This window comes from Rhynchophorus ferrugineus, unplaced genomic scaffold (assembly GCF_030347505.1).
Source record: "Rhynchophorus ferrugineus isolate W39M unplaced genomic scaffold, kcgeb_rfMv2 rfM7, whole genome shotgun sequence".
In the NCBI taxonomy this organism is placed as follows: domain Eukaryota; kingdom Metazoa; phylum Arthropoda; class Insecta; order Coleoptera; family Curculionidae; genus Rhynchophorus; species Rhynchophorus ferrugineus.
Genome location: NW_027472586.1, coordinates 17,263,844 through 17,280,192, shown reverse-complemented (window position 1 = coordinate 17,280,192; position 16,349 = coordinate 17,263,844). Strand labels below are relative to the sequence as shown.

At 34.0% G+C, this 16,349-nt stretch overlaps 1 protein-coding gene across 3 annotated transcripts in view; it reads right to left on the bottom strand.

The window, feature by feature from the left end:
• LOC143199667 (sodium-coupled monocarboxylate transporter 1) overlaps nucleotides 1-16,349 on the bottom strand; it is a 156,932-nt gene that overhangs the window by 54,276 nt on the left and 86,307 nt on the right. Inside the window, exon 1 of one of the 3 annotated variants that reach the window (XM_076409640.1) lies at nucleotides 5,948-6,063. The exons of the other annotated variants lie outside the window; for them this stretch is intronic. The gene's annotated coding sequence lies outside the window, so the exon portion shown is untranslated. Of the gene's footprint in view, nucleotides 1-5,947; nucleotides 6,064-16,349 lie in introns of those variants that run through there. 3 annotated transcript variants of the gene reach the window in all.

Below are 16,349 nucleotides of genomic sequence, written 5' to 3'. Positions count from 1 at the left end.
CTACATTATATCTTGAGAAATGTGTAATTATTGCTGCAAACGTAGACAGGTTGCCAATTTTGGTTTTTGACAATGACGAAACTTTGAAGGTGCCGAATTAAAAGTTTTGCTGGATAAAGACATAATAAAAACACAACCAGAGCTTACTAGGAGTCATTTAAATAGCTACTTACCAAACGTTGAGGGTTTAAAAATGGTAAACAGTTCCATACAGGTTTTTATAAAGGAAATAACGAAATCTTGGAAACCGACCAGATGGTGACTACAGAGCTCTATAGCTAATAGTTGTACAAAGTGATCAGAAAAGACCATTTATCGGATAAAGAAGCAGGTAAGTTTTACTGCTGCATGACTATAGTCCATATCATGTTGCTCCGTTAATAAGACACGTTTCTCAATATTTCCAAGATTAAATTCATTACTATTAATTTTTTTAACATCAGTTGCATATGCCGAAATATAATTTTTCGCCTAATATATAAGTACAATTTTGGAAATGCCGAAAATACATGTGACACATGGAAAGTTCCTAAATAATAAAGACGTGCTTGATATAACGAACAAAGATGCTAATTAAAGTCATGTGTCAGATTACTAATTATGTTCTACTTTCGAAGGTATTTTCATCAATATTTAATTTTTGGTCTACCGTTAGTTAATACGAGGGGGTCTCAATAGCTAACAAGCAATACGCTTTAGAATTTACATTACACTATAACACAACTACGGGTATCTGGAGAAAAGTTTCGCATATATGTATATGTATATATAATCACATACTCAAGCCACGACCTTCAAAACATACATGCGCGCCATCTACAGCACAAATCATAAAAAATTCTTATTGCCCACGGGCAGATGGTTAAAGTTCTAGTTGATTAATAATAAAGAAATGTCGTCTATATATTAATCAGCTTAGCGCAAGTTATGCCTCCTTTTTTGAGGAAAACGGGAGCTCTGAGAGTCATGAATTTGGCACTTTTAAGGCTTATTCAAAGAAAGAATTTTAGGTCTAGTTTTTGTGTAATATGCGCTACAAATTAGTAAATTCCAATAAAATAAAATATTCCCAAGCGACCAGTAATAGCCGTCAAGATCGGTGACAGGCTCTATTTTCATTGGACCTGGCCGACCCGCTGCCCGCTGCCCGCTGCAGCTCCAATTTTAATACAGTAGATTATTCGCCATTCTGTTGTCTTTGAGAGTCGTAACTCGAGTGCATTTTGACTTAGGTTCTTGTATGTATTCTGGCTATTTTTTTTTTCACTTTAGAAGCCTGTTTATTAAGAAAAACTGGTAAAATATGTATTAATCAAAATATTTTTCATAACTTTTTCCATTTTTTCTAACGACAAGACAATACAGTATCGAAGAAACGATTTTGTTTTCGCAATTTTTTATTAAATAGTTCGTCGCTCAATTTATTCAATTTCATTTTAATTATGTCATTTGGTTTTTGCAGCTCGTAATATACTACACCTTGCTGATCCCCACAAATACAAAATAAGATTTTATGACCACGAATATTCCGCGAAATTTCGATACGTAATATCGATATGAATAGTTTTCCTTGACAAACCCATTCATTTTTCCGTTTGATATTGAACTGCTACTCTGTCTGAATATTCTTTGAGGCTTTAAGTTAGGGTTTCGTCCAGTAACTCTTGCAATTTACATTTGGGTAAAAACAGTGCAATTTCGAAGATCTTCAAAAACGATGTGGCGGACGAATATACGGGCGATGCACATATAACAGGGGATATATAAAAAGTATACTTACCCGTTTCTTTAGGAGGGAGGTATTATATAATGGAACTGTTATCCTGAATATCGCCGCCATGTATAGGGGCCATCTGTTTTAAAACTGGTCGAATGATGAACGATTGAGATGCGTTTGGTCTACTTTCTAATAGATAAAAGCTATCAACAAAATAACAAGTTTTGTTTTTAAGACCCTTTCCAATTTTATAACATTTATAGATATGCAGTTTTATATAATATGATTTGAGTATGGAAAATTTATAACCTGTATAAATCTAGCGAAAAAAATTATGTTTTGCAAAATTTAATTGAAAATCATACAGCGTGACACAATTTTATTTAGACAAATAAATCATTTTACGGTAAAAAAATAATAAATTATTTATATAATACAATAATATTTGACCTTCTTGAGATGAATGGCTCCACGCTCTATACTCCAATACTATTCCGTATTGAGAATTTGGCCTGACAAAAAGAATCACTTATAATTATTTTTTTACTATACTGCTGTTAGACACGTATCTTAATACATGTATCTTACATGTATCTATTATATGGAATTAGTAATAATATATAATAATACATGTCGAAACCTTCATTTTAATAATGTGAAGAATGAAATCTATTAAGTAATTTATCAAAAATTATGGCATGATAATCATCTCGCAAGAACACCTAAATAAACATTGCTATTATCTGGCGGAAAGGTCGACAAAAATACAAATAATTGAATCACCTTGCGGAAAAGCAGAATTAAAGTAGCGACAATGAAATTGAATGATAGGGATAAATAAAGGTACGATAATTTCGTTCGGTTATTTTTTTAAAACTTCCTGCAATCACAGAATTGGTAATATTTTGCCACTCCGGTCGTCTTCCATTAAAATCCACATCAATTTTGTATGAATCGCGAAATTAATTCACCCTTATAAATATTATAATTCGTCGTGATTATATAGCCGTCGGCTGTGAGTTATTATTGTTATCGCGATTTCTGAATCGATTTTTTTTATAACCGGACAGGTTCGGTCCCATGATGGGTAAAACCAGAATGCGATGGTATGTAATTTATTTAAAGTGCGTAATAAATCGTCTCCGATTTCTCGATTATCATACGGAAATTCGTTTGATGCCACTGAAATAATAAAACTAGACAATTCGATGACTAATACGCCAAATATCTATGAATAAAATTGATTTAATTTGAACTTTCGAACAACAAATAGATTAAAAATCCCATTATGTTTATGTAATTCCTTAATTGGCTGAGATATTTTCATTCATTGATCACCCAGTATCATTTCATTCATACAAAGTTTATGAATAGTTTTATATTAGGTGCCTTCTGGTCATTAAAATAAAACATTTACTGGGAAAAATTGATATTTTTAAAAATATTTTCCATCATTTTCAACAAATATGATCGAATGTAAATGTCTGGAATTAGTTTTCATCAGAATTAGCATCATATGCTAGGAGATCCAAAAAGAGAAAAAATAGCTTGCACAGAAAATGACTGCATAGAGATTTCATTCTTTGTCAGACAAAAAAACGAGTTTTATGTGGCGTACTATGACTTTCGATGAATAGTCAATCTGCTATAATATTTACAAGGGCAAAATGTCATGGGTTAGTTCAGGGAGCAATCTACATCGAATATTGATAGCCAAAATATTGCTATGAATATGGAGGGATCATTAAGGTATAGTGTATTATCAGCTAATAAAACAACATGATACTGTTGTTGCAGATTTTTAAACCGAAGTCAATATTCAAATGACCGACGTATTTTTGAAAAATAAAAACATTAATAGTGTAGGAATGTTCGTCGGGTCGGTCAGTCGGTCGAGATGTGTGGCTGCCGCTGCGATTATTTGTCAGAACACTCACTACTATTTTTGGATGGAATTTGCACGAGAACTGAAAACACTGGTTGAAGAAATACTGTTTATTTTAATATTAAATTATACATGTGGTCGACGGGAGAATTGACAGGATATTAGGTTAGGTAGAGGAAGTACGGTAGCGCTGTGGAAGTGGTACTATTACAAGGGGATGGAGAAAAGAAAAGAGAGCGAGACGTTGTCTTAATGGACTTTTATAACCTGGAACTGCATGGTACCAATCCACCGGCGTTGCCAACCTTTGTAGTTGTTGTTGATGAATTCCTGGTGGCCTAAAGGGTCGTGGCGGTCGCCACATAACTCCTCTCCTAGTGGAACTGCCGTGGAACGTACCTCTGTGTGGTGCATGTTCCGGAGTATACCCGCAGTCACGAAAACAAACGCCCGGGGACTGCTGATGAGATGAGGATCCCAACCTGAGGGAGGAGTTTTACGGGATCAGCTGCCATCGGAGCTGTAGCAAGATGTCTTTCGTCTAGGGGCGTTTAGCTTTGTTTGAGGGTACCTATAAGTGTGTTACGTGTCCCGTTTCGTGATGCGAGGGTGTTCATGTGTTGATGGTATACATGGTGGGCTTCTGTGGTTTTCGTCCATCAGGCTAGTCTCGTGGGATGTCGTCGACCATGTGATGTTGATGGGTTCCGTTCCTCGTGCTATCCTTCCATGCACGTGTCAAGCACCTGTCGAGTGGCTTATGTTGAACTGATTTACCTGTTAGGCACTTTGATCACGTTGGGGTCACCAATTGTAGCAATGTTCGTCGGGTCGGTCAGTCGGTCGAGATGTGTGGCTGCCGCTGCCATTATTTGTCTGAACACTCACTACTGAATTGAAAGAATATTAGGTTAGGTAGAGGAAGTACGGTAGCGCTGTGGAAGTCGTACTATTACAAGGGGATGGAGAAAAGAAAAGAGAGCGAGACGTCGCCGTGATGGTCTTTTATAACCTGGAACTGCATGCTACCAATCCACCGGCGTTGCCAACCTTTGTAGTTGTTGTTGATGAATCCCTGGTGGCCTAAAGGGTCGTGGCGGTCGCCACAATAGCATGTAACAGACGGACAATCATCCTTTTGCATGACAACGTTCGGCCACACATATCGAAAATGACAAAAAAATTTAATTAATAGATAAAAGTATATATTAAAATACGTGCTAGCACCAAATGTGTCAGAACAGGGTGGTCTCCCTAATTTATGTTAAATATATGTTATAAAGGTTTATGTCGTCAATGTGTCTTATTTCCTCTAAGATGTTTAATTAAGTTTTAACAAAAAACCATTGCGCCAAACGTTATTTTTAACCGACTTCAAAAAAGAGGATGTTCTACGTTCGACTGTATATATATTTTTTAATGTATGTTCGCCGGTTTCTCCCTCGATTATGGCCCGATTTTCAAAATTCTTTTTTATTAGAAAAAGTTCACTTCCCAGGTGGTTCCATTGGAACTAAGTCAGGATTTGATGCGGGAAATTTCAAAAGCACGTACAAAGTTCTCGCATATTTTTTTATCTAAAATAATCAGATATTTGGGTATAATGTTATTCCTGAACTGATGTAACGGAAGAACGGAAGTCGCTTAGTGCAAAAGCCAGTTTGCATTTTGCTTTTTAAGCACTATCCATACCATATGAGATATTTGTCAGATATATATAATCAGATATTTGTGTATAATGTTATTGCTGAACAGATGTAACGGAAGAACGGAAGTCGCTTAGTGCAAAAGCCAGTTTGCAGTTTGCTTTTAAGCACTATCCATACCATATGAGAAGCCGTAGAAATACTGCAGGCTATTCTTCTGTTCTTCATCTTCTATATTCATTTAAGTGCTTCTATGGTGTAGAGGTTAGAGCATTCGAGTAGTTTACGCTACATGCTGAAGTCGCGGGTTCGATTCCCGGCAGGGGCAACGACTTTTCGTTGTTCTAGTTTAGGTAGCAGAGCGCGGTGCCGAGCCCAAACAATACAAAAATACTAATATAATTTTGTAACATATACACAAAAATTAATTACGAGCAAACCAAATCTAATTTGCTGCTCGTACCGACCTCAAAGTCATCAGTTGGTAGTAGTTAAAATAATATTGTAACCAGATAAATAGGTTTAGGTAGGTATTAAGCTAAATTGTGAGTATATAGTAGAATATAAAATACGTGTAGCAGATATGTTAAATAAGGTTTTTGTTTATATTTATATAGTTGTTACAACGATTATTATGTACATATTTTATTTTAAAAGGTCCTTTTTTGTTTTTTAAAGGTTCTAAATTTGATCACGTACCTAGGTCTCGACTTCGACCGACGGTTTGATTGGCATTGCCAAATCCAAAGAGCAATCCAGAAAGTTTTGGGAGTAGTAAACCTGCTATCTTCTCTTATCCGCCCTTCTAGCAGACTTCCCATCTCCACCAAATGTTTATTTTACGAGATGTTAATTCGGTCCGTACTCCTCTACGGATCTAATCTCTATTTCAAATTTGTTATAACCAACCAGGAGTTCTTCAAACGGCTTCAAGTTTTTTAAAATAATTCCTCAGAAGAATCTTAAATGCTCAATGGTTTGTCAGAAATAATTAAGTTCATAGGGACACTGATGCTCCAGAAATCAAACCCTTCATAGTTCAATCCCTCCACAAACAACAACTTATTCTTCTGAAAATGGGCTTGTTCGCGACCTGGTCAACATGCACCGCGTCACCGTTAACTTCCCCTCTTCCAGGCTGAAATCACCTTTTCCGTCACTGCAGTCATAACTTTTGGCCCCGTATGACAGCCCTTAGTCATGTGTTAACTCAAGTTCGCGAATCTATAGTTAGTTTCACTATCTGTTTTTCCGCCGGGTTCTCGTGCCCAATAACGGTTGCCCGGATAGCGGGTGCCATATATTCAAATTTAACGCACTAGCAGTAGCGGCCCACATGGGTCACCTATGAAGCGGTTTCGGATTAGAGTATTGGTAAGCTCAGAGATAGTCCCACATAACTCGGTCCAACTTGTCACTCTAGGGCAAGTCTCTGCGACCAGGTATGCGTCATCCATTCCACCGCCTGGTTTTAAGCCAAAACAGAAAAAAATCACCTGTAATCAGACCGTACAAACAAAAATAAAAATAAGTAATAATATCGTTGCATATAGCAATAACGCTAATGCTGATACTATTATGGGCTATAAATTGAATAGTATTGTTTTAGCATGTGAAGAGAAAAATGTTATTACAGATGCAAATCGTAATATGTTTAAAGTTGGCACACAAAAACTTTTAAACATTGATCAGAGCCCATTTTTACAACATTTTCTTATTTTATTAACCTATTCTCAAATAGAACATTGTTAACTATTTATATAATGACGTTGTTTAGTATATATCAGGCTGTAAAAACCTTGGTGCATACAATATTATAAAGCTATAAGGCTTGGTTTATCTGGTGATGAAGAAATATTTGTTTAAGCTTGTATAATACTTTGGACTGGTCAATTTTGCGCTAAAGGTAGCTTTATTGCTAAAATTTTATCTTAATTATTAGGCAAGGCCTTAAAAGGAAACATTTTTTTAATAAACCATTATATATTAAAACTCTATGACGCAACTATCATCTCATTATGTCTATTATCTATCGTGAAATATATCACTACGGCTAGACGGTTCATTTTCCTTAAACCTTTTAATTCATCAATAAATATTGACAAATTTTATTAATGTCGTTTACTTTATTATGGATGATAAGAACCAGTTGCAGAATTGTAGACAAATGTAAATACATAAAAGTAAAAGTAAATACATTTACATTTTGCGGTAAGTCATATGACAAGTTGCTAATATATTATAAAAGATCATAGCGTGAAACGATATAGAAGAAATAAAACTTTGGCATTTTTTAACTGGGTACTTTTCTTGGGTAAATCCCTATTACAGTGTTGAGTAACGCCTACAAATCGTTAAATATTATTATCAAAATCTATCTGACTACGTGCCATCTGGCTAAAATATACGAACTAGTTAACCACAGGTACTAACTGGCTACTCTAAGTGTCCTAAAATTTAACTGTTTTTTTCGAATACTACTCCTGATCTTACGATATCCAAAATACCGACCATTAAAGAGTAAGTTGTGTAAGAACTGCAACAAGAAACAAATGCCGCTAAAGTCATTGGGATCAAATTCTCATCCCGTTTCCAACTTGATGTGGATGGTTGATATACAAATTTTAAAAGTTATGATTTCAATTTTAATGGCCTGCCATAACTTCGATAGCTCTAAAAGTTTGAAGATATGGAATATCAAGCTCTGCTGGATGAAGACTGAACGTAAAGGCTATAATACCTTACAATTTACTTAGCAGCTACTCAAATTGCTACTATCAAGTGTTTATACTAAATATGAAAGATTCAAGAACTTGAAAGTTAGGTTCCACATCATATGTATCGACACAATACAACTTAGGATGATCCGACAACAACAAACAAGGTCTGTGAGAGAATGTGACTGAAATGAAAAGTTTCATTTTACATATTTTTATATATTTTATATCTCTTGAACGCTGAATTATGAATCTGTCCGTAATTATTCAAGGTATTCTTTAATATAGTTTGATGGAGTTCAGACTAAATTTCACACCAAAGCTTGATAGAAGTTACTCGAAACCTTCTACCAATGAGATATTGTAATTTTGAAATATACATACATTGAGGTATATAATTAATTTAAAATTGGTGGCAGAAATATAGCAGTTTAGAGTATAAGGCTGCAAAGTTTGCTGAACACTCATCTAGTATACTAGGAATAATAGGAATTTGGGCAGAAGCTTGTAATGCAAAGTTGCGTTACTACCGTTAGTATTAAATAGTTGTCAACTTAATCAAACGTTCTACACGTTTCACAATATATAAAATTCAGTTTCAAAAAAGTATATCTAATCGATTTTATAACATAACTACGAAATTATTAAACAATACTGAATTTCACAAAGACAATAGACGGGAAAGAAAGTTTTTTTATTTGTGTTATATATTAAAAAATATTAACAGGTAAATATTTCCTTATTATATTATGATTAACACATACAACGTAATATCATCTAATAATAAATAGTTCTATTTCTAGCAGGACTTTTCTCGTATTTCGAATGTCTCGGACCGCCTTGAACTCGTACATGGTAATGATAAATTTTAATAAAGCATCTTCTAAATATGGTAATGAATTACGTCAAATGCACAGAATTAAAATAGGCGCCTGTCTTGGCTTAGAAATGCTTTATTATACTTGAAAGAAAACGTTTGAAATTGAACTCAAACCTTCGCCATTTCATTTCATCATTTTATAAAAACTGAAATATTTTTTCAACGGCCTTTTAAACAATGTAAAATATAATAATGATAATGTAATTCGTGGTTCAAATTACCTCAGTCAACTTATACTGTTCTCTTAAATTTAATATTTAAATCATTTCTCTGTATTTTTAACTATATATTTCGATCTGTGTGATTTGTACAATATTAATTATTATACCTAAACAGTAGAAATAATTATTAAAAAATGATAGCGCTTTTAAAGATGATTTATGATTGATTTTTTTATCATATTAATTTTGTAACTATGAATGGTACTTGGATTTACCCTCACGATACCTATTCCAAGAAGCAAGCGGCTAAGGAATACCATGAACCTGAATATTTGGTTCTATATAACGAGATGTGTTCAAAAATCGCCAAAGAAAGTATTAGTGGCAGTTATTTTAGTTCCAACCCATTGAAACCATAAATTCGGATTACTATTATAATCCTTAGACAAAGTGTATGCAGCAAATAGAGAAAATAGATCCAGTTTTTATAGGAAAAATCTTTTCCATCCAAAAAATACACATACTGATACAGCTGTTTGCTTCAAATATCCACCAGTTCGGGATGACAAGCATTCAGCAATTAATTAGGTGCGTAGAATAACAGCTGTAATTGAAAAAGCCTACGAAGGTAAAAAGATATTTTCAGATATATTCTTAGATGTAACACAAGCCTTTGATGAGGTATGGCATAACGACCTTGTTTATAAGCTACAGAAAATATTACCGAAACAACATACTGCACTATTAAAATATTATATTACAGTCTGAACGTTCAGAAAAAAACAATTTTATTGTAGGATTGCTACTATAAAATAAAATAAGCTAAAACAGGTATACCTCAAGGAAATGTATTGCGGCCAATTCATTACCTACTCTACACATGATATACCACAAATAGATATCGCGATGGCTACATTTTCTGATGATACTCAAATTCTTGGTATCGAAAATAATAACGAAGGAGCCACAGGAAAATTAAAACAGGCAAGTGACAATATAAATAATTGGAGCCTAATCTGGAATATAAGAATTAATTAAAAAAATCTGTGTATATGCAGTTCACGTATAATCAGATCGCCCAAGCACCAATAACAACAAATAATACTATCATGCCATATGGAACCAGCGCTAAACATCTGGAAATTAATATCGATGCAAAACTTTGCAGGAAGGAATATGTAAGAAAAAAAAGGAAAGAACTGGATCAAATATAGGAAAATGTATTGGTTAATTGAAAGAAAATTGCAATAACCAGTACATAATAAATTGTAATTATACAAGCAAGTATTGACATTTATTTGAATATACATGTGGTCGATGGGAGGATTGACAGGATATTATGGAGATGGCCTTTCACAAAGGGTCGTGGAGGTCGCCACAAGTAATATAAATACAAGTTTTCGAAAGCAAAGTTCTGAGGAGTATTGTAGGTCTGATTACTTATATTAAGACCTTCAGATACCGACTGTCACTCAGTAAATCAATAGAATCACAAGAAGACCTGAGAAGAGACTCCATTCTCATGTCAATATCGAAGTATTACAACTATTGAATAACAACAGAATAGGACACAGACTCAAAACAGTTAAACCATTTGATTTCTGATTATGTAATGTAGTGTAGTGAGGTGTATTTAATAGGAAAAGAGTCAGAGACTAAAATAAGGTCGATGAAAGTGAATCCTAAGTGAATACTGTAGTGACCGCTACGACCCTTTTGGCCACCACGCATTCACCTACAGCAAGTTCAAAGCTTGGCAACGCCGGTGGATTGGTGTGGTTCCTGACTATAAAAGACCAAAACGACGATGTCTCACTCTCTTTTCTTTTCTCTACCTTCTTGTAACAGTACCATAGCGCTACCGTACTTCCTTTACTTAACCTAACATCCTATCAATTCTCTCGTCGACCACATATATCGTTTAATATCGCAATAAACAAGTACTTCTTCAATCAGTGTTTTTAGTTCTCGTGAAAATTTCTTCCTAATATAGTAGTCAGTGTTCGGACCAACACTCGCATCGACAGCCACACATTTCAACCGACCGATCAGACAAATATTCGTACAATTGGTGACCCCGACGTGATCGAAGTACCTAACAGGTAAACCAGCTCAACATAAACCACTCGACATGTGCTTGGCACGCGCGTGGAAGGATAGCACGAGGAATGAAACCCATCAATATCACATGGTCGACGTTATCCCACGAGACTAGCCTGATGGACGAAAACCACAGAGGCCCATCATGCATAACATCAACACATGAACACCTTTGCATCATGAAACGGGACACGTAAGGCGCCACACTTATAGGTATCCTCAAGCAAATCAGAAAGCCCCAAGACGAGCGACGTCCTGCTACAACTTCGATGACAGCTGATCCCGTAGAACTCCTCGTTCACGTTGCGATCCCCATCTCATAAGCAGTCCCTAGGCGATTCATACCGTAATTGCGGATGTACTCCGGAACTTGCACTACATAGAGATACGTTCCACGGCAGCTCCACTAGGAGGGGAGTGATGTAGCGACCACTACGACCATTTAGGCCACCACGCATTCACCAAGTTAAAAGGTTGGTAAAACCGGTGGATTGGTACCATGCGGTTCCTGGCTATAAAAGACCACCACAACAACGTCTCACTCCCTTTTCTTTTATCTACCCCCTTGTAATAGTATCACTTCCACAGCGCTACCGTACTTCCTTTACCTAACCTCATATCCGCCGTCGACCACATGTACCAATTTAAACCAAAATGAACAAGTATTTCTTCAACTAGTGTTTTTACTTCTTATGCAAATTCCTTCCAAAAATAGTTGTGAGTGTTCGGACAAATAATCGCATCGATAGCCGCACATTCCGACCGACCGGACGAGCATTCCTACAATTCCTAAATTTAGGTTAATGTAAAGACAAATTGTAGGTTAGTCGACAACGGCCACTAACGATGTAAAAAATAAATAACATTAAATATTATATGAATGATGATTATGAAATTGAAAGTAAGTTCTCATTTCCGGAATGTTCGGTTTTGTTTCCAAGACATCCTTAAATATCGTATCATTTTATCGATATTATTTTTCATAAAGGATTTATAGATAATAGCAAAATATTTATCTATATTTTGTTACACAGTTTGAATTACTGTATATCGCTTTCTGATTAATCTACCTTAACGAAGATACCATTTTTGGAGCCTCGTCCCCTAAAAGAGATTCTCAATCTACATTATATAATTGGAACACTTTAAGTTTAACTTTAAGGAGAATTAGCAGGAACCAGGAAAGTGGCGTACATTTCTAGAGATGTATGCTGTGCGAGGAAGTGTGTTAACATTGCGAAAAGTTAAATACTGGCGGTCCAAAGTTCTAATCTATTTATAAACGATTAGAATTATTACTAGGAAGTTAGGAGTCCAACTTATCTCAAGGTATTTGAATGTGTTGGAAAACTGCTGAAGGATGTTTATTTTCGTATCGTGTAAGCGCAGTGGAGTCGGTTGTTTTTGTTTTGGCATTCGGTAAGATTAGCGCAGGCTCTTTGTTTTATTACGAATCTATTTCTGTTAATAACACTGCAAGTTATAATAGTCGTTATTTTAGAATTTTGATCAAGTAGTATCTATTTTATTATTATAGATATGTGAAATACAATATAATTAACATAATATCGAGGCAAATAACACTGTTGATAATATTTGAGTTTAGGTGTCATTTGTTTTGTTTATGTTGTTTACGAGTCCGTAATAATGTTCTTTTTTCAGTTACCAAAAAATATAGAAAAATATATTTAATACAAAATAACGGGTTTAGTCGTACATGTTTCTAGGGTTTGTTTATATGGCTCGCTGGATGGAATAAAGCGAAATGAAACAGTGATGTTTACATTATGTGACCGTTATTTATTGGCAATATAAAAAAATAGAAAGTAGAAAAATAGATAAGCGGATGCCAGCGGTGTTACCCGAAGACGAGGTTTGAGCAGTTGATGGTGGCACGTCTAAACCAAACGATTGTCGGTTACTGAATGATCGAAAATACCCTTCAATAACATCCCAGATAAACTTCTCGGGGTTACCAGATAATCGTTATCATTTCATAGATGGCGCTGCTCCCGTGTTGAACATCTGGGATTATATTCCTGGGTATTTTGTAGACAGATATTCAACGATGTAAAATTCGACATGCCTGAAGGTTGCTACATGTTTAATGTCAATATATGATTCCAATGTCAAGTAAAGAGGGGAAAATAGGTTTCTAACTGAACTTATCGAACATTCACTGCTGTCTACTACTGAATGACCATATATTTTCAAAACACAAGTTGCGCTAAATGAAAAAATTAACTTCAAAATTAGTATTTGTGTATTTTACTTACCCAAATATTACAAGGTAATTTGATACAATACAGAGTTGCTAAAGGTTAAAAAAAATCAAACATCCATTATCAAATATATATCGTTTAGACTTTTAGAACGTGTTGCAGTAGCTATCAACTATCTAAAATGAATAATATGGTACCCTTGTTAAATACATTTCCATGTATATCTTCAAATTATCATTATAACATTCAGTAGGTTTGCCAGCGATTACGGTCACACTATACAGTCATTATCGACAAATGGATTTAGTGCTAAATTAGGTTATTTGCCTTGATAAATCCCAGTTCAAAGAAGAATTCTGCCAGAATTCATTTCTGGCAAAATCTTAGTAATCGCACTTTTAATTTTAAAATAAATGTATTTTTACTAGTCTCTCTATTGTATATTATTATAAAACAATATTTTTGTGATTGTTTATTACAGTTATCTGTAATAAACATTATTACAGTTTATTGCAGCTGATGGTTTCTACAATTTAAAAGTGGTTATTTTAATATCGGTGAATGAACGTCTGAATGTTCAATGAGAGTTTGAGTTGGATGTTTTTTCAATAGGAATTTTATTTTTACGAAATATTTTATATTTTATACATCTAGGCCGTTTAATATAAAGCGCAAGATCAATTGGACAAAAACCCAGCTCAAACTTTCAGGTAGCTCAGCAATTCATGCATTTCATGAATTAATAAAATAATAAGAGTTTTTTGTGGCGCATTGTGATTGGGTGAGGAGGATGAAAAAAATGAGCTTCTAAGATAATCAGAAGTGCAATATGTCATAGGTTCTAGGAGATCCATCCAGATCGACATCGAAGTACTATTTTAATGACCATAAAGTCTTACTGTACATATGGCGGGGTCAGTTGAATGTATTGTATTACGAGCAGTTACTACAGTAATTGACAAAACTATTTGAAATAGATTCACCATTTAGAGCTATTGGTTTAATATTTTTGAACCTCGACAATCTGCTGATAATTACTGTCCCTTGAATATCCTGTATGAGTTGAATTTTTTAGGTTTTTATAGCTTCGATATATCACAAATATAATTAAATTAACCATTAAAAATATAATATAAACCGTAATTAAAAATATAAATGTTAATGGCATATAAACCTGCGAAAATTAACAATTTCGACATCTTCGTAAAATAATATATTGATTGTACAACACAATACAAAAACTGTATGAAATAAAACGAACTCTAAACATGATCTATAGGAAAACCTTCGATAAACGATGGTAAAATAAAAGTTTCGCAAATTCCACTTCCATTTTAACGAGTACATTGATGCCTGTGCTTAGCTGCTCAAAAAAACCGCCGCAAAATAGTTTCCTCTAAAAACCTCTCTTCTTTAGTAGCTCTCAAGAGCTTGTACTTAGTAGATAAAACAGCATAAAGCTCAGCGGACATAAAAATGAGGAAATTTTAAAGGATTATGTGTCTATGAGGCTTCTAGCATTTCCAATAAAAGGAGTTCGTCGAGATATTGATTTTGTTGAATTTCTTTTATCAGATAAAAACTGGGAGTGATATCAAGTGGGAATACAAGAAACTGATTTAAGAAAATAAATAATAAATACTATTGAGGCGTTAGATATAAAATATTATTTATATAATATACTAATATATAATATACTAAGATTGTTATGGCATGTGTGAAGTTACTTACAAATATATAATGTTTTATCTTCTTGATTTAGAAGGAAGAGTTCAATTCTTGATATTTTTACAACCAAGATTTAATATGACCTGTTCTTTAAATTAGTTAATAAGTTCATAGATACTATTATATTAAAAAGCTTTGAAAAATATTTTGGAACCAAAATCGCATGTTAAAATCTCCAATAATTATCTTAATAATTTAATAACTGCGTATCTACAATGATTTGTATTGCTATCATTTCTTAAGCAAGAATAACTTCCCCTTATGTTTCTCTGTATTGTGTTTACCAATTTTCACATAATTAAAAATTCGAATTTATATCAAGACTTTTGAGAGAGATTAATAACAAAAGAGGCGATACGATGAGGACAGATAATTATATCTTAATTTCTGATTTTGTTAATCAATTTCAGGATGAAATTTGTGCATATATCTTTCAATCTATCGACAAAGCGGGTATCGTTCTTGTGATGGCAACGACAGTTTTTGTACTACCTTGAACTTGCCCTTATGAGGTGGATGAGTTATCTGTATTAATTATCTATGAGTTTCTGTATCTAATAATATAGATAATTTGTTTTAACCCATTTATATTTTCTCTGGAATCTGAGAAATAATACTGTAGTAATATGTGGGATCTTTTGTGATGTATACTTTCTTAATATTTTTATAACTGAACTTATATTCTAAATTGGTTGGTTTGGTTTGTTGGGTTCCCTTTTACTATAACTTTGAAATTTGTGAAAATAATGCCATGAATTATGGCCCACTGCCACCTGAAGTAATTAAGTTTATTTGGTTACAATTAATTATCGTCTAAGGGTTAACCATCATGTAATTGGTGTTCATGAATATTATTAAAATATTATTTTGGGGGAGAAACTGAAGTATTTAAGTAGTATCTTTTGTTACAGTACAGCCCTTTTGTATAAAATGTGGGAAGAAATTGAAGTATTAGAGAAGCCTTACGGATATCACCTTCATTAGATTAATATACTGAATATAAAGACGAAACAGAAACAGAAATTAGGGCCTTGTGTACTCATCGACACGTGAGAAGATTATTTGTTATTGGTGTTGTTGGTAAAAAGCAAAAGTGTCGCATACTGTCGAAAAATACACTAAAAAGAATATGTGTTTTTTCAAGTATTTGAAGCTGTTCGAAAATCTAAAGAGAGATCTTCTTTGCTTCTTCTTGGTGGCTCAGGCGACTTAGTTATAATATCGATGATATACAGAAATTTTAAGATTGATAATCAGCAGCAATGACCGATTTATAATCGACCCAAACAAAAA